Here is a 27,839-nt window from a genome sequence, read left to right as displayed (position 1 = left end):
TTTAAAACTGTTTATCTCTGTTTTGCGTACGCAACACACGCACACACCTGCATTTCTTTTTATTTGTGTATTTTCACACCTCACCTTCCTGCTTGCCACATATCATTGATAACGTGCTGAGAAAGATTTGTTGCTATTGGTAGTTAAAAATAATATTAATACGTTAAGGAGTAATTTGTAAAACACGTGCACGGCTTGCCTAAGATACAAGGAAGTTTTGTGTGGTGTTCAGTAAATGATTACAGTTAAAGATCATTTACTTTGATATAAACGTGTTAGTTGTATTTCTGTGGATATACCTGGCTTGCGTACACGTGTCTCTAACAAAGGGCGGGACTAGCGTACGCGACGCAAGGGCCGACGCACGGAGCGTATATTACGCAACGGAGCGTCTGGGTACGCCCACATAATACAAATCACACGATAGTATTGTTGTAGTAGGCGATATGGAGGCAACGAGATAATAGCGCAAGTCAATCTCAGTGTCCTAAATTTTAAGCTAATAGATCCTTCTCTAGTTGTAACTCCTTTCGGGATTAGCCTGCGATACTGAATGAAAGGGATTTCTGCGCAGAAACGAAAGTAAAGAGTATATGAGGTGAAAGAGTGTGTATACATATATATAAGTTTCTAATTTTTGGGTGGAACCACAGGAAATCATCGAGTTCTCGTGAGGTACATACGAGTAAGTGACGGCACGGTGGCTTGGGAGGCATCCCTTGTTAAACATATTAAAAGAAGAGCATTAGAGTATAGCAGACCAGGAGGTCTACTGTAGCACAGATCAGGAGGTCTACTGTAGCACAGACCAGGAGGTCTACTGTAGCACAGACCAGGAGGTCACGGACCAGGAGGTCCAGGTACAGCAGACTAGGAAGTCCGCTATAGATAAAGAGTAAAGGAGCACAACACCAGGAAGGGTTGGTGCGGTACCCATATAGGCCATTAAGCTCTGGCTGAAGGAATTCGCAGCCGCAATTTTCGATTCCACTGGTCGCTCCGCACATAAGATTAGTTGCTTATGTGCAGAACGATTGTACTGCACGTAATTGTGTGCATTAGTTAGTAACTTGACCCAGTACCATTTGCGTACGCTAGAGGGGTCATAAACGCTATTTGTACATTCTAACGTGATTTGTGTAATTTTTTTTATTTTAAGGGAAGTTCGCTGCTCACTCAGGAACTATCCAACAACCAATAGTTACTGGGAAGGGTTAAGTGCTCTTCGGATCACATCCACATGTTCCAGTAAATAAAGGTTCATAGGGGCCCTAGGTTGGGTACAGCAGCTCTGAGTCAGTGATTGCAGTACTGGCCAACGTGGGCGAGGAGTGAGTGGAGGTACTCGGTAAACTTCCGCCGCCGGCCTACCCCGGACATCTTGGTTTTTGTAAGGGTTCGCTGAAGACCCTGATTTAAAGGTCAGAGGTAGTGAAAGCAACACCTGCAAAGATGGGGGCCAGTTGTTCAGGTAGGGGGCGATCAACCTCGGTTCAGGTTGACTTAGTAAACCGACCAATCGGGTCGGCAAGGTATATCATGTGTGAGAAATACGGTTCACACACAGAGGTTTTGTGCGATGAATGGGAAAGAATGACTGTGCATGACGGGGAAAAGTTCCCACGGGTAGGCAGTTTTAGTCCCGAGGTGTTACAAAATCTAAGGAGAAGGATATGTCTCATTAAATCTGCAAAGAGACGGATCAAACATTATGATTATTTACAGTTATGGCAACAGGAAGGTGAAATACAAAGAGGATTGGCTCAAGCGGCTGGATCTAACCCTATCAGAAAACTGATAGCCACCGCTCCACCACCACCATACATAACGGGAGAGAAGGTGGTTACAGAGAATGGCACACTGGTGTATGATAAACATGCACTTAGTAACTGTATAAATGTTAAGAATAATGTAACTAAGATTGTTGATGCTAATACTAACCCGTGCAAGCTGCATCCCTGTTTTAAACTTTCCCCAGGATTGTGACCAAGAGGATGAACCCACAACAATATCGGCACTCTCTCTAGCAGCCACCATAGCAGAAACAACAGTGGGCACGTCCCAACCAGTAAGAGCAGTATCAAAGGCCCCTAGTGGAGGGACAGGTGAGGTCGTATCAACTGGTAAGTACGGCACTGTACAATATGCTGAAACCATTGCACCACATGTTGTAGAATCTACTCAGAATGATGTTATTGAACTTAATCCCGTTAGGGTAATTGCAGTACCAAATGGGAAAACTGACACTTCAGGAGTCACTCCTGTCAGACACATCGCCATGCACTGCCCCTTTTCCCGAACGGAATTAAGATCAATGGTGTCTGAGTTCCCTGATCCTAGGAAAGATCTAGTTGCAAGCCAGAAGTACATTAGAGAGCTAGGAAATACTGTGGAGCCCAATAACAAAGACTGGCAGATATTGCTGAGGGCATGTTTACCCTCCAATGTCGACTCAGCGAGATTTATAGCTGACTGTAAGTTAGATGAAGAGGTACCCCTTACGGATGTGTACAACCAAGATAATGTAAAGAGAATAAATTTACAGTTAAGAGAGTATTTCCCAGCTGTTGCCAAATGGAACAACATTTTCTCCATCAAACAAAAAGAGGGAGAAACAGCTGCTGATTATTTTCATCGGGCACTACAGGAAATGGCTAAGTATACAGGAATAGAAGACATTAAGACAAATGTGAATCATAGAGAAGTATCAGTATCTGTGTTAATGGATGGTTTAAAGGAAGTATTGAGGACGAGGGTACAGACCACCCAACCATGTTGGTGAGGTTTGTCGGTGGCTACTTTGAGAGAGGCCGCTATTGATCATGATCGGAACATCACCAGACACAGGGAGTCACAGAGTGATAAGTTAATGGCCGTAAGTATACAGGCCCTGACCACAAGGCCACCTCAGTATAAGTCCCCGACCCCTGTGGGTAAGTCAAATGTGGTAACTTGTTATTACTGTCACAAAGAGGGACATTTTGCACGAGACTGTAGATCGAAAAATGCACAAAAATCATATCAACCCCCGAAACAACGACATGACACACGAAATTGGGATCAAGGACCGCAGAGACGGAGTTATGAGCCACACGCAGGGGAAACAAAAAGGTATCCCCCAAGAAGAGACTGGCAAGTCTCTGATAGTTCCCATTTACCCCCTTCACAGGTAATAGCTGCCAGCGCAATGCAGGGAGGCCACCACATACAATAGGGGTGGGGCCACACCTGTAGTCTGCAGCCAGTGAAATTAATTGCGAGCCCTGGAAATGAACCTGAGGTCACAATTGATGTAGCTGGTAAATCTCTAAATTTCCTTGTAGATACGGGGGCGGCCAAGTCAGTGATAAATTCGACCGTGGGCTTGAGAACCACTGGTAAAACAATTCCAGCCATGGGAGTAACAGGAGTAGTACAGCACTACCCTTTAAGCAAACCTGCAGAGATTACGATAGGGCCTTTGCATACCAAGCATTCTTTTCTGCTGGCTGTATCGGCTCCGACTAATCTCCTAGGGAGAGATTTACTGTGCAAAATGGGATGTGTCATATATTGTACTCCTGAAGGTGTGTTCTTGGACATACCCGAAAACCATGCTCAGGAAGTGCAGGATATGCTAGACTCCCCAACAAGATTAATGTCACACACTGTTGTTGTAAATAGGTGTCCGTCCAAGGTAGAGGAAATGATTTCCCAGATACCGGAATCACTTTGGACCAAGGATGGACAAGACACTGGATTAATGGCAAACGTAGCCCCAGTAGTTGTACAAGTAAAAGATGGTAGGATAGCTCCAAAAATCCCACAATACCCTCTGAAGCCAGAGGTGGAGTTAGGAGTTTACCCTGTAATAGAGCGCTTGCTACAACAGGGCATTCTGGTAAGAACGTCCAGCACTGCCAATAGTCCCATCTTCCCTGTTAAAAAGAGTGGGGGGAGGGGTTACAGATTAGTGCAGGATCTAAGAGGGATCAACAAAATAGTTGAGAGTCAATTCCCCGTAGTGCCAAATCCAGCTGTCATCCTTATGCAAATCCCTCCCACTGCCAAATTTTTCACTGTGATTGACCTCTGCTCCACCTTCTTCTCGGTACCTCTGCACCCTGACAGTCAATACTTATTCGCATTTACATACAGAGGAGTTCAGTACACCTGGACTCGATTACCACAAGGTTTCATTGACAGTCCAAGTATTTTCTCTCAGGCCTTGCATGATTGTTTACAGTCTTTCCAACCTGAGAGTGGATCAGTATTAATACAGTACGTGGATGATTTACTGCTGTGTTCTGATTCACTAAAAGCGTCCCTGAGAGATACGAAACAACTCCTGTTTCATCTTTCAGACACAGGACACAAGGTTTCCCTAGATAAGTTACAATTATGCCAGACCAGGGTGAAGTATTTGGGACACTGCCTAACACAAGGACTGAGACACCTTACCGCTGATAGAATTCAAGCAATTCGTGACATGACCCTGCCACAAACCCAGCAACAGATTAGAACGTTTTTAGGAATGTGTGGGTATTGCCGTAACTGGATCCCAGGTTTTTCCATACTGGCCTTGCCCTTACAGGAGATGGTCTCCTCAAACAAACCTGATCGGATTTCGCACACAGACGAGTCTGAGATGGCATTTGAGAGACTTAAACAGTGCCTAACGCAGGCACCAGCATTAGGCATGCCAGATTATGGAAAACCCTTTGAACGGTACGGAACAGAGAGTGCTGGGTGCGCAGCAGGTGTCTTAACCCAGAAACATGGTGATGCCAGCAGGCCGGTAGCCTACTATAGCGCTCAGCTAGACACGGTAGCGCGATCCCTCCCCACATGCTTGCGAAGCGTTGCAGCAATAGCATTGCTAGTAAGTAAAAGCGAAGATGTTGTGCTAGGACACAACCTCACAATTCATACACCACATGCAGTGTCAGCTTTACTGAATTCTGCCCAAACCAGACACGTCTCATCAGCGCGGTTTACAAGATGGGAATTGGCATTGATGGCCCCCCGTAAACATCACCATAAGGAGATGCAGCGCACTAAATCCTGCAACATATCTCCCAGGTGTGCCTGGACAGGCACAAAGGGTGGAGGATGAGAGTGATGGTGAAGGAGGATTTAGTAAGGACAGCGACACACATGATTGTATGGAATATTTGGCCCAAAATTTCACGGCAAGGCCTGACATCAGTGACAACCCACTGGAAGATGAAGATTTTACTTTCTACACTGACGGTAGTTGTCACAGACAGACGGACTCGGGAGACTTGTGTACTGGATACGCAGTCGTAGATGACCAAGGTACCATAGAAGCGGAACCCCTAGGCCCACCACACTCAGCACAAGTTGCTGAACTGGTTGCCCTAACCAGAGCATGCGAATTGGCTAAAGGCAAGTCAGCCAATATCTACACAGATTCTAGGTACGCCTTCGGAGTAGTCCATGATTTCGGGGCCCTATGGCGCCTCAGAAATTTCATGACGGCAGCTGGCACACCCGTAGCGCATGCAGCCCACATCAAAAGACTTCTAACAGCGATACAGGAACCCGACAGAGTGGCTGTTATCAAGTGTAAAGCTCACACGTATAGCCAAGACCCGGTATCACTTGGTAACAGCCGAGCAGACGAAGCTGCTAAATCAGCAGCCAGTAACCCCATACAAACAGACAGTACACAACTGATGGTATTTGAGAGCTTATTGGTGCGCCCCAGGATTTTCTTCCCATGCGGGTAAAAGAGCGATGACATGTCTCACCTGCTTGAGGAAGAATATCGGAAAGGCAATACCGACAGAGCCATCCCATATCCCTCCGACAGATGGCCCTTTTCAGGTAATACAAATTGATTTCATACAATTGCCACCTTGTAGAAATTTAAAATATGTATTGGTTTGTATTGACGTGTTCTCAAATTGGGTTGAAGCATTTCCCGCGGCCACAAATACCGCTGTGTTTACTGCAAAGAAAATTGTGCAGGAATTTGTGTGCAGGTACGGTATCCCTAGAATCATTGAGAGTGATAGGGGTACCCATTTTACAGGTGAAGTTTTTCAAGCAATGTGTAAGTTGATGGGAATTAATAGTAAGCTGCACACTCCGTACCGCCCCCAGGCGAGTGCGAAAGTGGAAAGAGTAAACAGCACTATTAAAAACAAATTAAGCAAGGTAATGGCTGAAACAGGATTGTTGTGGCCCGAAGCTTTGCCAATCGTATTATACAGCATCAGAACCACTCCCAGGTCCCCTCTTAATCTGTCTCCTTTTGAAATTCTGTTTGGTCGACAACCCCATGTTATGATTAACCCCCAGGATGATTTGAAATGTAACAATGAAGTCACTGTAAAGTATTTGGTTAAGATGAGTAAGCAATTGAGGAATCAGAATGATAATCTAAAGTTGGTGATTCCTGATTTGCCAGACAATAATTGTCATGACATTGAACCTGGGGATTATGTAATGATACGGAATTTTCTACGCTCAGGTTGCCTTATTGACAGATGGGAAGGACCATATCAAGTCTTATTGACCAGCACAACAGCATTGAAGGTTGCCGAGAGAGAGACTTGGGTCCATTCGTCTCATTGTAAAAAGGTCGCTGACCCAGAGAGGTCCCGTGATAAAGAACAGACGGTAGAGGTTGTATCACTAGAGTGTCTGTTCCGGGAAGGTTGAGACGACACCTGAGCGCTGAGAATAATAAGACCGGAGGCGTTTGTCGAGCCAGATTTCTTTTTCCCTTTTGTTATTTTCTCCAGTTCCCATCTCCCTCCTATTCTCCTTCCCCCTTCTTATTTTTCTCCTTTTCCTCCTATAAGATGGACTTGCCCCAAGAGACTGTGATCCGGATTTTTCTGTTGACCATGATGTTGACCAGAGCAGTCTGTTTCGGTGAGAGTACCATGGAGGTCGAGAAAGGATCGGGAATGGGTTCTGATGACCAGGATGGAGGCGTAAATTTCCAAGAGCGACATAATCACTGAGTAAAGGCGAGTATCAGAAAACGATCTGGTAGCATTGACAATAGAAGGAATTGTGAAGGATTGTTAGCTGAAGAGAACTGCATCTGTAGGCATTGTGACAATATAGTTGAGGATGGGTGCATCAAGAAATATCAGTCCAGTTTTAATGTCCACATGGACCGGCATCCATTGAGTGACTATCACTCCTTAGTGGGTAAAGTGTTAAATCAGACAGACTGTTGGGTATGCTCTCAAGTACCTCAAGGTCATAGCAAATCAGGACTAGTACCATTCCCTTTAACTGTAGGAGAGGTACTTGAGTTAAGTGGTGGGAGGCCGGTGGACAAGAGGTTTAATATCTCTAGTCCTCCTAGTTTGAAGCTCCACCAGTATCATGTGGATAGGTCTTTAGTATGCTTTAACATTTCCAATCCCCGAAAGCCGGGAAATTGGGAAGTGTCATGGAGTAATCAAACCATGACATTTTCATATAGAGCCGATAGAATGCCCATAGACACAGAACTTATACGCCAGATAGCCAACAGTGGAAAATATTTCCGGTATAGGTATACTTTAGGAAGTAGGACCATGCGAGTTGGAGAAGTATCACCAGGATACTGTGCACATATCGTACAACCTGATACGTGTACTAGACAGATGGGAGAGTTAGGGTTAGGAGATTTCACATGGAAAATTTGTAACATGGTAATGTCATACTCCGTCCCATATGTTCTCCCCGATGATGCATATTTCATATGTGGGAGAAAGGCGTATAAGTGGCTTGCCCCAAACTCAGAGGGATTGTGTTACATTGGAAAAGTACTGCCTGAAGTAATGACTGTATCCCATAACAAAATGAAAGACATTCACCGCGGTGCCCAAGCTCCTTATACTCACACTCATTACGAGCACATCGTTAAATGGCACCTGATAGAGAGGACAGAGCACTCGGCCTCTGATCTGATCCATGAATCCACTGGGATTCAATTCCTACTCACGTTAGATATCACTCGTACCGCCAGAGGAGTGATAAATTATAAATATATATCTGCGCTAGCGAACTTGTTAGACAATATCACCGAAATGTATGACGACACGTTCAGGTACACTGGGAAAGAGTTACAAGCCTACAAAACAGAGCTGGTTCAGCATAGGATGATTCTCAATTACCTCACAGCAGTGACAGGCGGGTATTGTGTTACCCTAGCAACTCAATATGGAATAAAGTGCTGCACGTACATTACAAACAGCACGGAGGACCCAGCCGAGGTCATAGACCAAAAGATGGATGACATTTTACAATTAAAGTGGGAGTTTCGAAGGAAACACAATCTCACACTTGCTGCTGTGGGTAATGAGCTGACCAGTTGGGTGTCATGGTTGAACCCACGAAATTGGTTCTCTGGTTTAGGAGAATGGACCCAAGGTATTATAATGGACGTAGGGAAATTTCTCTTGTGTATTCTGGGAGTCGTCATATTGGTTGGCCTGATATTTAGATGCGTTCGGACTTTAACGAAGTGTAAAGGTAGTACCAGAGTGATGAGTCTGAGGAGCGAAGACACTGTAATAACAACAACTAATTTGATTTATGACCCAACGATAGAGACAATGTTGTGATGAAAATGTGATTCCACGGTCCGTTTCTTTCACCCGTTTCTCCTTTGTTTTCCTCCAAGGTACAAAGACATCCGTTTGGAAGAAGAATTTGACAACCTTTTTTATACAGACCATTGATGAACTATGCTACAAGCCCCCAATATCCCTAGTGACTTTAACTTTTACGATAGCCCAATACTTTAGAGACTGTAACTTTATGGACAATGGAACAACTTTTGCTTGCTATTTATAGCAAAAGCACAGAGAGACATCAGACAACATGTACATCAAGACAAGACATCAGACAAGACCTCAATCGGCGACTGTTCATATAAACTCACATAGTTTACGACTGCATTTATAACGATTGTTTCTTATCCTCATCTCTACAACCTCCAGGTAATGACACACATAGTCGATAGGGAATATAGACACATATATCAGCATTCACATGTCCCCCCCCCTTCATGTATCATCAACTAAATGTGCTCCCCATTTGTTGCAACCAAAAGCCGAAAAGAGCTCGGTAGAGTTTGACAGCCCATCCACAGATCCCTGACACGGAATAAGAAGGATTCAAATGTATACTTCGCAATACCTCGAAGCTTGATTTAAAACACGTACGGCACGATGATACATGACCCCTCAAACATGGATTCATACACACATGCTTCTACTATCTCACTAGGTCATACCTTTTTCCCACCTTCTCCTCTCCTCCCTTTACCCAATCATAAAAAGGTATTTACATGATGACATATATTTTTCTTTTTTAAACTGTTTTAGGAAGTGGCAGTTATTGATGACTGCCAAAGGGTGGACTGTCAAAGTCGAAAAATATCATGCTACACGCTGCCATATATTCACCCCATGCGCTTGCCCGCTGCACGTGCACATTCTCTCCCGTGCGTGCACATATTCGCAACTGCGTAATGAAGCTTCTACGTCCGTGCGCATTGGCGCGTGATATGTGCATTTACGGTAGGGTTTGTGTGCGTCTAGCGGGCGACTCAAATGTTACATAGTAAATCCAAATAGTATGTTTTATAGGTAATGTTCACCTTAATAATAACTGTAAGTTTGTTTATTGTAACTGGTCGCTGGACAGGGGAATTCCTCTTTGCATGATACGAAGGGTCAGACAGGGTTTGAGCAGCGGTGTTTGGTACCTAACTAAAGAACATTTTATTAGAAACAATCCGGTGCTGGTTAGGTAAAGATTAATCGCTCCTGCGTATAGTTATGTCTATTAGTAGTTTCTGGACATTTACTATATTTGCGGTTCATTATCCATGCGGCGGGAATCCTGAGATTCCCTCCCACCTGAGCAGTTCGATATAGTCACAACCCACCTGTTCAAACTAACCTTTGACCTTTTGTTATAATGCGGGGAGACATTCCTGTGTCCAATGAACAATGAGATTATAGGTCCCTTTGTAGTGTACTGTACGCAGTGTATATAAGAACAGCCAGCCTGGCCAGCTCAGTCTTCTCTCCACAACGGTTTTCATCATTGACTAACTAGGGAGCTGGTACCAGGACTGCGCAGCGATCGTTCCCAGTGTGTAAGTTATTCTCTGTAACCAACTTATTCTCTGTTTGTATTTGCCATACTATCTCCCTCTCTCTGTTATTGTTAAACTGTTGTATATTGTATATGTGTAGTTATTATGTTTAGATATTGATGTTAGCCTGTAGTGTATGAACTGTTAACTGTTTTCCCCTTTTTACATAGCTAGATATTGTTAGTAAAGGTTTTGGAACCTTAGCAAGGTATTGTGTGTTTATTACATTGCTGAGAGTATTCAGAGCGTCTCAATCGCTCAAGAGGCTTTCATACAATAGAGGTTAATTAGCATTGCATTGTGCTCACATTACAAAACCAAGGTTTACAGTATAGGCTCAGCCTTTCATTGGGTTGCATACAAGGTTTACCGAGTGTCATCCCGTGAGCGTCTGCGCCGCTCGTGTTCCCCTCGTGGTCACGAGCGTCCGCTACGCTGGTAGCGTAGCATTACGGTAGTCGGCCGCCTATAGCGTGCTCGACACCAAGGGTTAAGCTGTGAGCGAGCGTGCCGCATGTGCGTCTCAACCACGGCTAAGCGTCTGCTACACTAAGTGCGTACCCTTACGGTACCCCATACGCCAATTGCGTACTGAGTCTCTTACCTACATATAGTGAATGTTATAAGATAAATATTTAGCTTTATCACTACACTATCAGTCGTTCTCTTGTCTCTTTTCCTCACCACCGAGAACAATTTATGATCCGGCGCCATCCTTGAGGCAAAAGGAAGAAAGAGAGGAAGAACAAAGGAATAAAGATACCTTTATACGCATGACTAGCCACGATTTAACGTGAGTACGGTACGCATCAGATCTCCACGCACTCTGAGCACCTCTATTTCGCGCACTATCTCCTATATAGAGGATGAAAACACTGGATCATTAACCATTAGAGCCACGATCTATAAACTCTTTTACGCACCCGTATTCAGTGGTTTCTCCGTCATCCCGAACTTACTACACTATTAGCTGTTTTCCTGTCCCATTTCTCTTTTCCACCTTCGAGGATAAGAATTGTCCACCTCGGAGAAGAGGAAGAGAAGGGAGCTGAAGACCGAAAGATACCTTTATACGAGGGACATACTAAGACTCTATGTGAGTAAGGTACGCACCAAGTCATCCCGAACCTTACAATCACTTTATGGAAAAGAACTGAAGCAAAGACCAGGACTTCTTTATTGACTGATTGACTGAAAATTTTATATCCATTACCATATATCTATATACTTACAACTCTATATTTTGTTGTTGGATGAGCGCAGAAGGGATTTCTCATTTCTTTGTGCCATATATGTCCAAGGGTGGTTGAGTGATCACCCAGCAGACTTCCCCTACTGCAGCTCTCCGAGGCGCAGCGGTCCTCTATCTCCCTGTCTTGTAGACTTGCTGACCAGTGTGGGGGTAAGCACTGGCCCAGGGCGCCCCTAACAGCGCCACACGATGTGCCTCTGGACCGTCCCAGGAGCGCAGTTAGTACTGCGCTCGCTCCCCGTTGCCGCCATCTTCACACCAGCCACCCACTTGTTAGGGGGGTCGGTGACTAACTCACCACTTTTTTCAGCTCTGTAAGGGGTTGGCGGCATGCTGCTGGGGTGAGCGGTTCCCCTGCAGCGGAGACCGATCAGCCCCTCTGGAGGTCAGTGTCCAGTCAGCGGAGTCAGTGGCTCAGACCCAGCAGGGCAGACACTGCTCCCCTCTTTAGTCCCTCGCTGCAGGCAGGCTGTTGCCCACAGCCTCCTGTAAAAAAAACAAACTCTAAAAATAACTTTTACTAGAAAAGCTCAGGAGAGCTCCCCTAGCTGTGACCGGCTCCTCCGGCACATTTTCTAAACTGAGTCTGGTAGGAGGGGCATAGAGGGAGGAGCCAGCCCACACTCTCAAACTCTTAAAGTGCCAATGGCTCCTGGTGGACCCGTCTATACCCCATGGTACTAATGTGTACCCCAGCATCCTCTAGGACGTAAGAGAAAATAAGATTTTAAACCTACCGGTAAATCTATTTCTCCTAGTCCGTAGAGGATGCTGGGGACTCCGTAAGGACCATGGGGTATAGACGGGCTCCGCAGGAGATAGGGCACCTAAAAAGAACTTTGACTATGGGTGTGCACTGGCTCCTCCCTCTATGCCCCTCCTCCAGACCTCAGTTAGAGAACTGTGCCCAGAGGAGATGGACAATACAAGGCAGGATTTAGCAATCCAAGGGCAAGATTCATACCAGCCCACACCAATCATACCATGTAACCTGGAACATACATAACCAGTTAACAGTATGAACAAACGACAGTAACGGTCCAATACCGATGTCAACTGTAACATAACCCTTATGTAAGCAACAACTATATACAAGTCTTGCAGAGTTTCCGCACTGGGACGGGCGCCCAGCATCCTCTACGGACTAGGAGAAATAGATTTACCGGTAGGTTTAAAATCTTATTTTCTCTTACGTCCTAGAGGATGCTGGGGACTCCGTAAGGACCATGGGGTTTATACCAAAGCATCCAATCGGGCGGGAGAGTGCGTATGACTCTGCAGCACCGACTGAGCAAACGCTAGGTCCTCATCAGCCAGGGTATCAAACTTGTAGAATTTAGCAAAAGTGTTTGACCCCGACCAAGTCGCCGCTCGGCAAAGTTGTAATGCCGAGACGCCTCGGGCAGCCGCCCAAGAAGAGCCCACCTTCCTAGTGGAATGGGCCTTAACCGAATTTGGTACCGGCAATCCAGCCGTAGAGTGAGCCTGCTGAATCGTATTACAGATCCCGCGAGCAATAGTCTGCTTCGAAGCAGGAGCGCCAATCTTATTGGCAGCATACAGGACAAACAGAGCCTCTGTTTTCCTAATTCTAGCCGTCCTGGCTACATAAATTTTTAAGGCCCTGACTACGTCCAGGGATCTGGAATCCTCCAGGTCACTTGTAGCCACAGGCACCACAATAGGTTGATTCATATGGAATGAAGAAACCACTTTAGGCAAAAATTGCGGACGTGTCCTCAATTCAGCTCGATCCACATGAAAAATCAAGCAGGGGCTCTTGTGTGACAAAGCCGCCAATTCTGACACTTGCCTTGCTTATGCTAAGGCCAACAACATGACCACCTTACAGGTAAGAAATTTCAACTCAACCTTGTTAAGCGGTTCAAACCAGTGTGATTTTAGGAACTGCAACACCACGTTCAGGTCCCATGGTGCCACTGGAGGCACAAAAGGGGGCTGGATGTGCAGCACTCCCTTTACAAACGTCTGGACTTCTGGAAGAGAAGCCAATTCCTTCTGAAAGAAAATCGAGAGGGCCGAAATCTGTACCTTAACAAAGCCTAATTTCAGGCCCATATCCACTCCTGTCTGTAGAAAGTGGAGAAGACGACCCAGATGAAAATCTTCCGTAGGTGCATTCTTGGTCTCACACCAAGACACATACTTTCGCCAGATACGGTGATAATGTTTTATCGTCACCTCCTTCCTAGCCTTTATTAAAGTAGGGATGACCTCTTCCGGAATCCCCTTTTTCGCTAGGATTCGGCGTTCAACCGCCATGCCGTCAAACGTAACCACGGTAAGTCTTGAAATACAAAGGGCCCCTGTTGCAACAGGTCTTCCCTCAGAGGAAGAGGCCAGGGATCTCCTGTGAGCATCTCTTGTAGATCCGACTACCAGGCCCTTCGAGGCCAGTCTGGGACAACGAGTATCGTCTGTACTCTTCTTCGTCTTATGATCCTCAACACTTTTGTGATGAGAGGAAGAGGAGGAAACACGTAGACCGATTTGAACACCCACGGTGTTACCAGAGCGTCTACTGCTACTGCCTGAGGGTCCCGAGACCTGGCGCAATACCTCCGAAGTTTTTTGTTGAGGCGTGACGCCATCATGTCTATTTGAGGAGTTCCCCAAAGACGTGTTACGTCTGCAAAGACTTCTTGATGAAGTCCCCACTCTCCTGGATGGAGATCGTGTCTGCTGAGGAAGTCTGCTTCCCAGTTGTCCACTCCCGGAATGAAGACAGCCGACAGAGCGCTTACATGATTTTCCGCCCAGCGAAGGATCCTTGTGGCTTCCGCCATCGCGACTCTGCTTCTTGTCCCGCCTTGGCGGTTCACATGAGCCACTGCTGTGACATTGTCTGATTGAATCAGAACCGGTAGGTTTCGAAGAAAACCCTCCGCTTGTCGAAGGCCGTTGTAAATGGCCCTGAGTTCCAACACATTGATGTGTAGACAAGACTCCTGGTCTGACCAAAGACCCTGAAATTTTTTTCCCTGTGTGACCGCTCCCCAACCTCGGAGGCTCACGTCCGTGGTAACCAGGATCCAATCCTGAATTCCGAACCTGCGACACTCCAGGAGGTGAGCACTTTGCAACCACCACAGGAGGGACACTCTGGTCCCTGGGGACAGAGTTATTTTCCGATGTAAGTGCAGATGGGACCCGGACCACTTGTCCAGAAGGTCCCATTGAAAATTCCTTGCATGGAACCTTCCGAAGGGAATAGCCTCGTAGGCCGCCACCATTTTCCCCAGAACTCGAGTGCATTGGTGAACTGACACCCTTTTCGGTTTTAGCAGGTCTCTGACCATGTTCTGGATGTCTTGGGCTTTCTCTATTGGGAGGAAGACCTTCATTTGTTCCGTATCCAGTATCATACCTAGGAACGGTAGTCGAGTTGTCGGAATCAACTGTGACTTCGGTAGATTTAGAATCCAACCGTGTTGCTGGAGCACTCTCAGAGAGAGCGCCACACTGCTCAGCAATTTCTCCCTTGATCTCGCTTTTATCAGGAGATCGTCCAAGTATGGGATAATTGTGACTCCATGCTTGCGCAGGACCACCATCATTTCCGCCATTATCTTGGTGAAAATCCTCGGGGCCGTGGAGAGTCCAAACGGCAACGTCTGAAATTGGTAATGACAATCCTGTACAGCGAATCTCAGGTATTCCTGATGGGGGCATATATGGGGACATGAAGGTACGCATCCTTTATGTCCAGAGACACCATAAACTCCCCCTCCTCCATGTTGGCTATTATCGCCCTGAGAGATTCCATTTTGAATTTGAATCTTTCTCTGACGTCCTAGTGGATGCTGGGTACTCCGTAAGGACCATGGGGTATAGACAGGCTCCGCAGGAGACTGGGCACTCTTAAAAGAAAGATTAGGTACTATATCTGGTGTGCAATGGCTCCTCCCTCTATGCCCCTCCTCCAGACCTCAGTTAGTATCTGTGCCCGGCCAGAGCTGGATGCACCCTAGGGGCTCTCCTGAGCTTCCTAGAAAAGAAAGTATTTGTTAGGTTTTTTATTTTCAGTGAGATCTGCTGGCAACAGACTCACTGCTACGTGGGACTGAGGGGAGAGAAGCGAACCTACCTGCTTGCAGCTAGCTTGGGCTTCTAAGGCTACTGGACACCATTAGCTCCAGAGGGATCGAACACAGGCCCAGTCCTCGGTCGTCCGGTCCCGGAGCCGCGCCGCCGTCCCCCTTGCAGAGCCAGAAGAATGAAGAGAAGTTGAAAATCGGCGGCTGAAGACTCCGGTCTTCATTAAGGTAGCGCACAGCACTGCAGCTGTGCGCCATTGCTCCCTTAGCACACCACACACTCCGGTCACTGATGGGTGCAGGGCGCTTTTCGCCAAGATTACCTTACTTGGCGAAAAGCACATAATACAGTCTGATAAACTGTATATGTGCATTAACCCCCCGCCATTAAAGTACATAAAAGGACAGAAGCCCGCCGCTGAGGGGGCCGGGCCTTCTTCCTCAGCACACCGGCGCCATTTTCTCTTCACAGCTCAGCTGGAAGGAAGCTCCCCAGGCTCTCCCCTGCAGTATCCTGGTACACAAAGGGTAAAAAAGAGAGGGGGGGGCACATAAATTTAGGCGCAAAACTGTGTATATAAGCTGCTATAGGGGAAAAATCACTCAGTATAGTGTACATCCCTGTATTATATAGCGCTGTGGTGTGTGCTGGCATACTCTCTCTCTGTCTCTCCAAAGGGCCTGGTGGGGGAACTGTCTTCAAATAGAGCATCCCCTGTGTGTGTGGTGTGTCGGTACGCGTGTGTCGACATGTCTGAGGTAAAAGGCTCCTCTAAGGAGGTGATAGAGCGGATAAGTGTGTGGGAGGTTGTCTCCGTCAACAACGCCGACACCTGTTTGGATATGTGTAAGTGCTGAGGTAAAATTATTGCACAAAAGGTTAGGGAACAGAAAGGAAATCTACCCTGGTCTGTCCCTATGTCACAGAGTCCTTCAGAGTCTCTCTATGTTCACTATCCAAAATAACAAAGTATCGACACGGAGTTTAACTCCACTGTCGACTACGATAATGCAAAGTTACAGCCAAGAGGGCTAAAATAAGAATTTACTTACCGATAATTCTATTTCTCGTAGTCCGTAGTGGATGCTGGGAACTCCGTAAGGACCATGGGGAATAGCGGCTCCGCAGGAGACTGGGCACAAAAAGAAAGCTTTAGGACTACCTGGTGTGCACTGGCTCCTCCCCCTATGACCCTCCTCCAAGCCTCAGGTAGGATACTGTGCCCGGACGAGCGTACACAATAAGGAAGGATTTTGAATCCCGGGTAAGACTCATACCAGCCACACCAATCACACCGTACAACTTGTGATATGAAACCCAGTTAACAGCATGATAACAGAGGAGCCTCTGAATAGATGGCTCACAACAAGAACCCGATCAGTTAACAATAACTATGTACAAGTATTGCAGACAATCCGCACTTGGGATGGGCGCCCAGCATCCACTACGGACTACGAGAAATAGAATTATCGGTAAGTAAATTCTTATTTTCTCTGACGTCCTAGTGGATGCTGGGAACTCCGTAAGGACCATGGGGATTATACCAAAGCTCCCAAACGGGCAGGAGAGTGCGGATGACTCTGCAGCACCGAATGAGAGAACTCCAGGTCCTCCTCAGCCAGGGTATCAAATTCATAGAATTTTGCAAACGTGTTTGCCCCTGACCAAGTAGCTGCTCGGCAAAGTTGTAAAGCCGAGACCCCTCGGGCAGCCGCCCAAGATGAGCCCACCTTCCTTGTGGAATGGGCTTTTATTGATTTAGGCTGCGGTCATCCTACCGCAGAATGCGCCAGCTGAATAGTGCTACAAATCCAGCGCGCAATAGACTGCTTAGAAGCAGGAGCACCCAGCTTGTTGGGTGCCATCAGGATAAACAGCGAGTCAGTTTTCCTGACTCCAGCCGCCCTGGAAAAATAAAATTTTCAGGGCCCTGACTACGTCCAGCAACTTGGAATCCTCCAAGTCCCTAGTAGCCGCAGGCACCACAATAGGTTGGTTCAAGTGAAAACCTGAGACCACCTTTGGGAGAAACTGAGGACGAGTCCTCAACTCTGCCCTATCCATATAGAAAATCAGATAAGGCTTTTACATGACAAAGCCGCCAATTCTGACACACGCCTGGCCAAGGCCAACAGCATGACCACTTTCCACGCGAGATACTTTAGCTCCATGGTTTTAAGTGGCTCAACCAATGCGACTTTAGGAAATCCCACACCACGTTGAGATCCAAAAAGTGCCACAGGAGGCACAAAAGGAGGCTGAATATGTAGTACTCCTTTAACCAAAGTCTGAACTTCAGGCAGTGAAGCCAGTTCTTTCTGGAAGAAAATCGACAGAGCCGAAATCTGGACCTTGATGGACCCCAATTTGAGGCCAAACCTCACCCCTGCTTGCAGGAAGTGCAGGAATCGACATAGTTGAAATTCCTCCGTCGGGGCCTTCATGGCCTCCCACCAAGCAATACATTTTCGCCAAACGCGGCGATAATGTCTTGCGGTGACATCCTTCCTGGCTATGATCAGGGTAGGGATGACTTCCTTCGGAATACCCTTTTCCTTTAGGATCCGGTGTTCTACCGCCATGCCGTCAAACGCAGCCGCGGTAAGTCTTGGAACAGACAGGGTCCCTGCTGCAGCAGGTCTTGTCTAAGCGGCAGAGGCCAAGGGTCCTCTGCCAGCATCTCTTGAAGTTCCGGGTACCAAGCTCTTCATGGCCAATCCGGAACCCCGAGTATGGTTTTCACTCCTCGCCTTCTTATTATTCTCAGTACCTTGGGTATGAGAGGTAGAGGAGGAGACACATAAACCGACTGGTACACCCACGGTGTCACTAGAGCATCCCCAGCGATCGCCTGAGGGTCCCTTGACCTGGCGCAATATCTTTTCAACTTCTTGTTGAGGCGGGACGCCATCATGTCCACCCGTGGTCATTCCCAACGGTTTACCCGCATTTGGAAAACTTCTGAATGAAGTCCCCATTCTCCTGGGTGTAGGTCGCCCATCGGAGAATCCTTGTGGCTTCTGCCATCGCCATCCTGCTTCTTGTGCCACCCTGTCTGTTTACATGGGCGACCGCCGTGATGTCGTCTGATTGGATCAGTACCGGCTGGTTCTGAAGCAGGGGCCTTGCTTGGCTTAGGGCATTGTAAATGGCCCTTCGCTGCAGAATATTTATGTGAAGCGAAATCTCCTTGGAAATTTCTTCCCTGTGTGACTGCACCCCAGCCCCGAAGGCTGGCATCCATGGTCACCAGGACCCAGTCCTGTATTCCGAATCTGCGGCCCTCTAGTAGATGAGCCCTCTGCAGCCACCACAGCAGCGACACCCTGTTTCTTGCTGACAGGGTTATCCGCTGTTGTATCTGTAGATGGGACCCGGACCATTAGTCCCACAGGTCCCACTGGAACGTCCTTGCGTGGAGTCTTCCGAATGGAATTATGCTTCGTACGAAGCTACCATTTTTCCCAGGACTCGTGTGCATTGATGTACCGACACCTGTCCTGGTTATAGGATGTCTCTGACTAGAGATGACAACTCCTCAGCTTTTTCCACTGGAAGAAACACTCTTTTCTGGTCTGCGTTCAGAAACATTTCCAGGAACAGAAGACGTGTCGTCGGGACCAGCTGTGACTTTGGAATATTGAGAATCCAGTCGTGCTGTTGTAGCACTTCCCGAGAGAGTGCTACCCCCACTACCAACTGTTCTTTGGACCTCGCCTTTATCAGGAGATCGTCCAAGTACGGGATAATAAAAACTTCCTTCTTGCGAAGGAGTATCATCACTTCTGCCATTACCTAGGTAAAGACCTTCGGTGCCGTGGACAACTCCACCGGCCGCGTCTGGAACTGATAGTGACAGTCCTGTACCACATATCTGAGGTACTCCTGGTGAGGAGGGTAAATGGGGACATGCAGGTACGCATCCTTGATGTCCAGGGAGACCCTGTAATCCCCCTCGTCCAGGCTCGTAATATCCGCCCTGAGCGATTCCATCTTGAACTTGAATCTTCTGATATAAAAGTTCAAGTATTTTAATTTCAAGATGGGTCTCACCGAAATGTTTCGGTACCACAACCACTGTGGAATAGTAACCCCTTCCTTGCTGAAGGAGGGGCACCTTGACAATCACTTGTTGTTGTGATTATAGTGTTGAATATCCACCAACACCGTCTCCCTGGCAGAGGGAGGTGCCGGTAAGGCAGATTTTAGGAAAACGGCGGGGGGAAGAACGTCTCGAACTCCAGCCTGTACCCCTGAGATACTACTTGAAGGACCCAGGGATCCATGTGAGAGAGCCCACTGTCCGCTGAAATTTCTGAGACGGGCCCCCACCGTACCCGGGTCCGCCTGAGCAGCCTCCGCACCATGCTGTTGACCTACCGGACGCAGGGAGGATTTCTGCTCTTGGGAACTAGCTGTGTGTTGCAGCTTTTTCCTCTACCTTTGCCTCTCGGCAGAAAGGATGAGCCTCTAGCCCTCTTGCTTTTCTGGGGCCGAAAGGACTGTACTTGATGATACGGTGCTTTCTTTTGTTGTGGGGTAGCCTGTGGCAAAAAAATCGATTTCCCAACAGTAGCTGTGGAAACGAGGTCTGAAAAACCATCCCCAAACAGTTTTACCCCCTTATAGGGCAACTTCCATGTGCCGATTCGAGTCGGCATCGCCTGACCATTGCCAAGTCCATAACCCCCGTCTGGCGGCAATGGACCAAGCGCTTATTTTTGATGCCAGCCGGCAAATATCCCTCTGTGCATCACGTATGTATAAGACCACGTCTTTTATATGCTCTATTTTCAGCAAAATATTGTCCCTATCCATAGTTATTTTCCGACAGGGAATCTGACCATGCAGCGGGAGCACTGCACATCCATGCCGAAGCAACGGCTGGTCGCAATATAATGCCCTAGTGTGTGACTATATCGTATAGGGTAACCTCCTGCTTTCTATCAGCAGGTCCCTTCAGGGCGGCCGTATCCGGAGACGGTAGTGCCACCTTTTCTGATAAGCGTGTAAGCGCTGTATCTACCCTATGGGGTGTTTCCCCGCGTGACCTATCCTCTGGCGGGAAAGGGTACGCTGCCAATAACCGTTTTAGAAATTATCAATTTCTTACCGGGGGAAGACCACTCTTCCTCACACACCTCATTTAATTTCTCAGATGCAGGAAAAACTACTAATAGTTTTCTCTCACCAACACAATACCCTTTTATGTGGTACCTGGGGTATAATCTTAAATGTGTAATACATTTTTCATTGCCTCAATCCTGTAACGGGTGGACCTATTTGGAGGGTACACCGGTCTCATCGACGTCGACACTGGAGTCAGTATCCGTGTCGACATCTGTGTCTGTTATCTGAGGTAGCGGGCGATTTTAGAGCCCCCCATGACATTTGAGACGCTGGAACAGGCACAAGCTGAGTAGCCGGCTGTTCTGTGTCGTCGACCTTTTATGTAAGGAGTTGACACTTTCACGTATCTTTCCATAAGTTCAACCACACCGGTGTCGACCCCGCAGGGGGTGACAACCTATTTACAGGCATTCGCTCCGCCTCCACCTCATTATCCTCCACATACCTGTCGACACAGCCGTACCGACACACAGCACACACACAGGGAATGCTCTGATAGAGGACAGGACCCCACAAAGCCCTTTGGGGAGACAGAGGGAGAGTATGCCAGCACACACCAGGGCGCTATATATCACAGGGATAGCACCTATAAAAAGTGTTTTCCCTTATAGCTGCATATATATATGTATACTGCGCCTAAATTGTGCCCCCCCTCTCTTTTTAACCCTTTCTGTAGTGTATTAACTGCAGGGGAGAGCCAGGGAGCTTCCCTCCAACGGAGCTGTGAGGGAAAAATGGCGCCAGTGTGCTGAGGAGATAGCTCCGCCCCTTTTTCGCAGACATTTCTCCCGCATTTTTATGGATTCTGGCAGGGGTTAATGTACATCCATATAGCCCTGGGGGTTATATGTGATGTATTTTTGTCAGCCAAGGTGTTAATATTGCTGCTCAGGGCGCCCCCCCCCCAGCGCCCTGCACCCATCAGTGACCGCAGTGTGAGGTGTGCATGAGGAGCAATGGCGCACAGCTGCAGTGCTGTGCGCTACCTTGATGAAGACTGATGTCTTCTGCCGCCGATTTTCCGGACCTCTTCTTGCTTCTGGCTCTGTAAGGGGGCCGGCGGCGTGGCTCTGGGACCGGACTCCGAGGCTGGGCCTGTGTTCGATCCCTCTGGAGCTAATGGTGTCCAGTAGCCTAAGAAGCCCAAGCTGGCTGCAAGCAGGCAGGTTCGCTTCTTCTCCCCTTAGTCCCTCGATGCAGTGAGCCTGTTGCCAGCAGGTCTCACTGAAAATAAAAAACCTAAAACTAACTTTTATCTAAGAAGCTCAGGAGAGCCCCCTAGATTGCACCCTGCTCGGTCGGGCACAAAAATCTAACTGAGGCTTGGAGGAGGGTCATAGGGGGAGGAGCCAGTGCACACCAGGTAGTCCTAAAGCTTTCTTTTTGTGCCCAGTCTCCTGCGGAGCCGCTATTCCCCATGGTCCTTACGGAGTTCCCAGCATCCACTAGGACGTCAGAGAAAAGATATTCAATATATGATTATTGGAATAAAAGATGATTTGCATATCACTGATGACTCATCTGTCCCTGACACGAGAGTACACATGTTAAGGGGAAGAATGCTGAGGTAAATTTCCCTCCTCTCATGAGGAAAAAGAGCGGGAATCTCCAGACAAGAGACGGCAGCTTCCCACAAGAGAATTCTCAGGCTGTATCCTTTCCCCACTAGGGCCAGGATGTGTTGAGAATCTTCCCCTTGGGTGTCCTGTTTGCACTAGCTATTCTCAGGGATCCTGCAGATAGCGTGCACATTCTAGTATACTACCCAGACCGGCGATTGTGTCGGCATGTGTTTATAGCGCTGTGGCAGCGTGGACAGGTACCTTATCAGCAGAGATTGAGACCCTAGTATGCATATAAATATTTTAATATGCTGTCTTAAGTGATAGATATATAATTATAAAGCATGCCCAAAGGGACATGAGTATACTGGGTCCTAGAGACAAAAGCTATGTCGATTTCTGCTTGACGTGTCCTGTAGAATATACATTGGACAGATGATGCCGACTTAAGAGGCATATGGAAGGCTGAGGATTGTGTGGAGAAAGGTTCCCGGGCCTGGTCTCCACAGTTATAGCTGGTAATTCTGATATTTTGCCTTATATTCCTGCACAGCCTAGGAAAGCACGACATTATTAAATGCAGCTTTTCGAATAAAGAAACAAGAAAGTCTGAGGTGCGTCCTTTCTTGTCAGAGCCGGGGGCAGAGGAAAGAAGCTGTACAACACAGCTAGTCCCCAGGAACAGAAGTCCTCCCCGGCCTCTACAAAAATCCACCGCATGTCGCTGGGGCTCCACAGGCGGAGCTAGGCCCGGTGGGGACACGCCTTCGTAAGTTCAGCCACAAGTGGGTTCACTCCCTGTTAGATCCCTGGGCAATAGAAATTGTATCGCAGGGATACAGTCTGGACTGTGAGAAGATGCCCCCTCACCGAGGACCCGGCGGGCTTCCCCCCAAGAGAGGGAGCCAGTGTTAACTGCAATTCGTAAATTGTATCTTCAACAGGTGGTGGTCAAGGGTCCCCTCCTTCAACAAGAGGGTGTTATTATTCGACCATGTTATAATCCCGAAACCAGACGGTTCGGTTAGACCCATATTGAATTAAAATCCCTGAACATATACCTGAAAAGGTTCAGGTTCAAGATGGAATCGCTAAGAGCGGTCATTGCATGCCTGAAATGAATCGGGACATAAGGGATGCATACCTTCGTGTCCCCATTTATCCACCTCATCAGGCGTACCTCAGAATTGTGGTACGGGATTGTCATTACCAATTTCACCAAGGTAATGGCGGATATGATGGTGCTCCTGCGGAAGCAAGGTGTCACTATTATCACATACTTGGATGATCTCCTCATAAAACCGAGATCAAGAGAGCAGTTGCTGGACAGCGTATCACCTTCTCTGGAAGTGAAACGGCAACACGACTGGATTCTATATAGTCCAAAGTCGCAGTTGGTTCCTACAGCTCATCTGCCTCGCCTAGGCATGATCCTAGACACAGACCAGAAGAGGGTTTATCTCCCGATAGAGAGAGCTCAGGAGCTCATGACACTGGTCAGGAATCCATTGAAAACCAAAACAGGTGTCAGTGCATCACTGCACTCGAGTCCTGGGAAGGATGATGGCATCATACGAGGCCATCCCCTTCGGCTGGTTCCATGCAAGGACAATGGAACTTACTGGACAAGTGGTCCGGATCACATCTTCAGATGCATCAGTTAATCACCCTATCCCCCAGGGCCAGGGTGTCTCTCCTGTGGTGGCTGCGGAGTGCTCACCTTCTCGAGGGCCGCAGATTCGGCATTCAGGACTGGGTCCTGGTGACCACGGATGCAAGCCTCCGAGGGTGGGGGGCAGTTACACAGGGAAGAAAATTCCAAGGTTTGTGGTCAAGCCAACAGACTTGCCTTCACATCAATATCCTGGAACTAAGGGCCATATACAACGCCCTAAGTCAAGCGGAGTTCCTGCTTCGCGACCAACCGGTTCTGATCCAGTCAGACCGCAGGGGCTCATGTAAACCGCCAGGGCGGCACAAGGAGCAGGGTGGCGAGGGTAGAAGCCACCAGAATTCTTCGCTGGGCGGAGAATCAAGTAAGCGCACTGTCAGCAGTGTTCATTCCGGGAGTGGACACGACCTCCACCCGGGAAAGTGGTGACTTCATCAGGAAGTCTTCACGCAGTTTTGCAAATTGATGGAAACTGCCTCAGGTGGACTACATGGCGTCCCACCTCAATAAAAAGATAAAAAAGGTTTTACGCTGGGTCAAGGGACTCTCAGGCGATAGCTGTGGTCGCACTAGTAACACCGTGGGTGTTCCAGTCGGTCTATATATTCCCTCCTCTTCCTCTCAGACCCAAGGGCTGAGAATTGTAATAAACGGAGGAGTGTGAACAATATTCTTTGCTCCGGATTGGCCAAGAAGGACTCGGTACCAGGAACTGCAAGAAATGCTCTCAGAGGACCCATGGCCTCTGCCTCTCAGTCAGGACATGTTGCAACAGGGACCCTGTCTGATCCAAGACTTACCGCGGCTGCGTTGGACGGCATGGCGGTTGAAAGCCGGATCCTAGCGGAAAAGGGCATTCCGGATGCAGTTATTCCTACGCTGATAAAGGCTAGGAAAGACGTGACAGCAAGACTTTTTCACTGTATATGGCGAAAATAGGTTGCTTGGTGTGTGGCCGGGAAGGCCCTACAGAGGAATTCCAGGGGGGTCGATTCCTGCACTTCCTACAGTCAGGAGTGACTATGGGCCTAAAATTAGGATCCATAAAGGCCAAGATTTCGGCCCTATCCCTTTTTCTCTCAAAAAGAACTGGCTTCACTGCCTGAAGTTCGGACGTTGTTACAGGGGTGCTGCATATTCAGGCCCTTTTGTGCCTCCAGTGGCACCTTGGGATCTTAACGTGTGTTGGATTCCTAAAATCCCACTGGTTTGAGCCACTTAAGACCGTGGAGCTAAAATATCTCACATGGAAAGTGGTCATGCTTTTGGCCTTAGCTTGGACTAGGCGTGTGTCAGAATTGGCAGCTTTGTCATGTAAAAGCCCATATCTGATCTTCCATATGGAAAGGGCAGAATGGAGGACTCGTCCCCAATTTCTCCCTAAGGTGGTATCATCGTTTCATTTGAACCAACCTATTGTGGTGCCTGCGGCTACTAGGGACTTGGAGGATTCCAAGTTGCTGGACATAGTCCGGGCCCTGAAACTTTATGTTTCCAGGACGGCTAGAGTCAGAAAAACTGTCTCGCTATTTATCCTGCATGCACTTAACAAGCTGGGTGCTCCTGCTTCAAAGCAGACTATTGCTCGCTGGATCTGTAGCACGATTCAGCTTGCACATTCTGCGGCTGGACTGCCACATCCTAAATTAGTAAAAGCCCATTCCACGAGGAAGGTGGGCTCTTCTTGGGCGGCTGCCCGAGGGGTCTCGGCTTTACAACTTTGCCGAGCTGCTACTTGGTCGGGTTCAAACACTTTTGCAACATTCTACAAGTTTGATACCCTGGCTGAGGAGGACCTTGAGTTTGCTCATTCGGTGCTGCAGAGTCATCCGCACTCTCCCGCCCGTTTGGGAGCTTTGGTATAATCCCCATGGTCCTTACGGAGTACCCAGCATCCACTAGGACGTCAGAGAAAATAAGAATTTACTCACCGGTAATTCTATTTCTCGTAGTCCGTAGTGGATGCTGGGAGCCCGTCCCAAGTGCGGACTCTCTGCAATACATGTATATAGTTATTGCTTAACTAAAGGGTTATTGTATGAGCCATCTGTTGAGAGAGGCTCAGTTATTGTTCATACTGTTAACTGGGTATAGTTATCACGAGTTGTACAGTGTGATTGGTGTGGCTGGTATGAGTCTTACCCTGGATTCCAAATCCTTTCCTAGTAATGTCAGCTCTTCCGGGCACAGTTTCCCTAACTGAGGTCTGGAGGAGGGGCATAGAGGGAGGAGCCAGTGCACACCAGATATAGTACCTAATCTTTCTTTTAAGAGTGCCCAGTCTCCTGCGGAGCCTGTCTATACCCCATGGTCCTTACGGAGTACCCAGCATCCACTACGGACTACGAGTAATAGAATTACCGGTGAGTAAATTCTTATTTTTTATGTACAGGTTTAGGGATTTCAGATTTAAAATAGGTCTGACCGAACCGTCCGGTTTCGGGACTACAAATAGGGTTGAGTAGTAACCTCTTCCCTCCTGGTGCAGGGGAACCTTGATTATCACTTGCTGTATACACAGCGTTTGAATTGCAGCTAACACTATATCCCTTTCCGATGTGGAAGCTGGTAGGGCCGATTTGAAAAATCGTCGCGGGGGCACCTCTTCGAATTCCAATTTGTAACCCTGGGAAACTATTTCCAACACCCAGGGATTCAGGTCCGAACTGACCCAGGCCTGACTGAAAAGTCGAAGACGTGCCCCCACCGGTGCGGACTCCCTCAGGGGAGCCCCAGCGTCATGCTGTGGGTTTTGGAGCAGCCGGGGAGGACTTTTGTTCCTGGGCACCTGCCGAAGCAGGTGCTCTCTTGCCTCTGCCCTTACCTCTGGCGAGGAAAGAGGATCCCCGACCGCTTTTGGACTTGTGCGACCGAAAGGACTGCATCTGATAGGGTGTTACTTTCTTTTGCTGTTGGGGAATATATGGTAAAAAAATAAGATTTTACTTACCGATAAATCTATTTCTCGTAGTCCGTAGTGGATACTGGGGACTCCGTCAGGACCATGGGGAATAGCGGCTCCGCAGGAGACAGGGCACAAAAGTAAAAGCTTTAGGATCAGGTGGTGTGCACTGGCTCCTCCCCCTATGACCCTCCTCCAAGCCTCAGTTAGGATACTGTGCCCGGACGAGCGTACACAATAAGGAAGGATTTTGAATCCCGGGTAAGACTCCTACCAGCCACACCAATCACACTGTACAACCTGTGATCTGAACCCAGTTAACAGCATGATAACAGCGGAGCCTCTGAAAAGATGGCTCACAACAATAATAACCCAATTTTTGTAACAATAACTATGTACAAGTATTGCAGACAATCCGCACTTGGGATGGGCGCCCAGCATCCACTACGGACTACGAGAAATAGATTTATCGGTAAGTAAAATCTTATTTTCTCTGACGTCCTAGTGGATGCTGGGGACTCCGTCAGGACCATGGGGATTATACCAAAGCTCCCAAACGGGCGGGAGAGTGCGGATGACTCTGCAGCACCGAATGAGAGAACTCCAGGTCCTCTTTAGCCAGGGTATCAAATTTGTAGAATTTTACAAACGTGTTCTCCCCCGACCACGTAGCTGCTCGGCAGAGTTGTAATGCCGAGACCCCTCGGGCAGCCGCCCAGGATGAGCCCACCTTCCTTGTGGAATGGGCCTTGACAGATTTAGGCTGTGGCAGGCCTGCCACAGAATGTGCAAGTTGAAATGTGCTACAAATCCAACGAGCAATCGTCTGCTTAGAAGCAAGAGCACCCAGTTTGTTGGGTGCATACAGGATAACAGCGAGTCAGTTTTCCTGACTCCAGCCGTCCTGGAAACCTATATTTTCAGGGCCCTGACAACATCTAGCAACTTGGAGTCCTCCAAGTCCCTAGTAGCCGCAGGTACCACAATAAGCTGGTTCAGGTGAAACTCTGACACCACCTTAGGAAGAAACTGGGGACGAGTCCGCAGTTCTGCCCTGTCCGAATGGACAATCAGATATGGCTTTTGTGAGACAAAGCCGCCAATTCTGACACTCGCCTGGCCGAGGCCAGGGCCAACAGCAT

The sequence above is a fragment of the Pseudophryne corroboree genome, chromosome 3 (genome assembly GCF_028390025.1).
Source record: "Pseudophryne corroboree isolate aPseCor3 chromosome 3, aPseCor3.hap2, whole genome shotgun sequence".
In the NCBI taxonomy this organism is placed as follows: Eukaryota; Metazoa; Chordata; class Amphibia; order Anura; family Myobatrachidae; genus Pseudophryne; species Pseudophryne corroboree.
The sequence above is the reverse complement of the archived record's forward strand: the minus strand, read 5'-3'. Positions refer to the sequence as shown.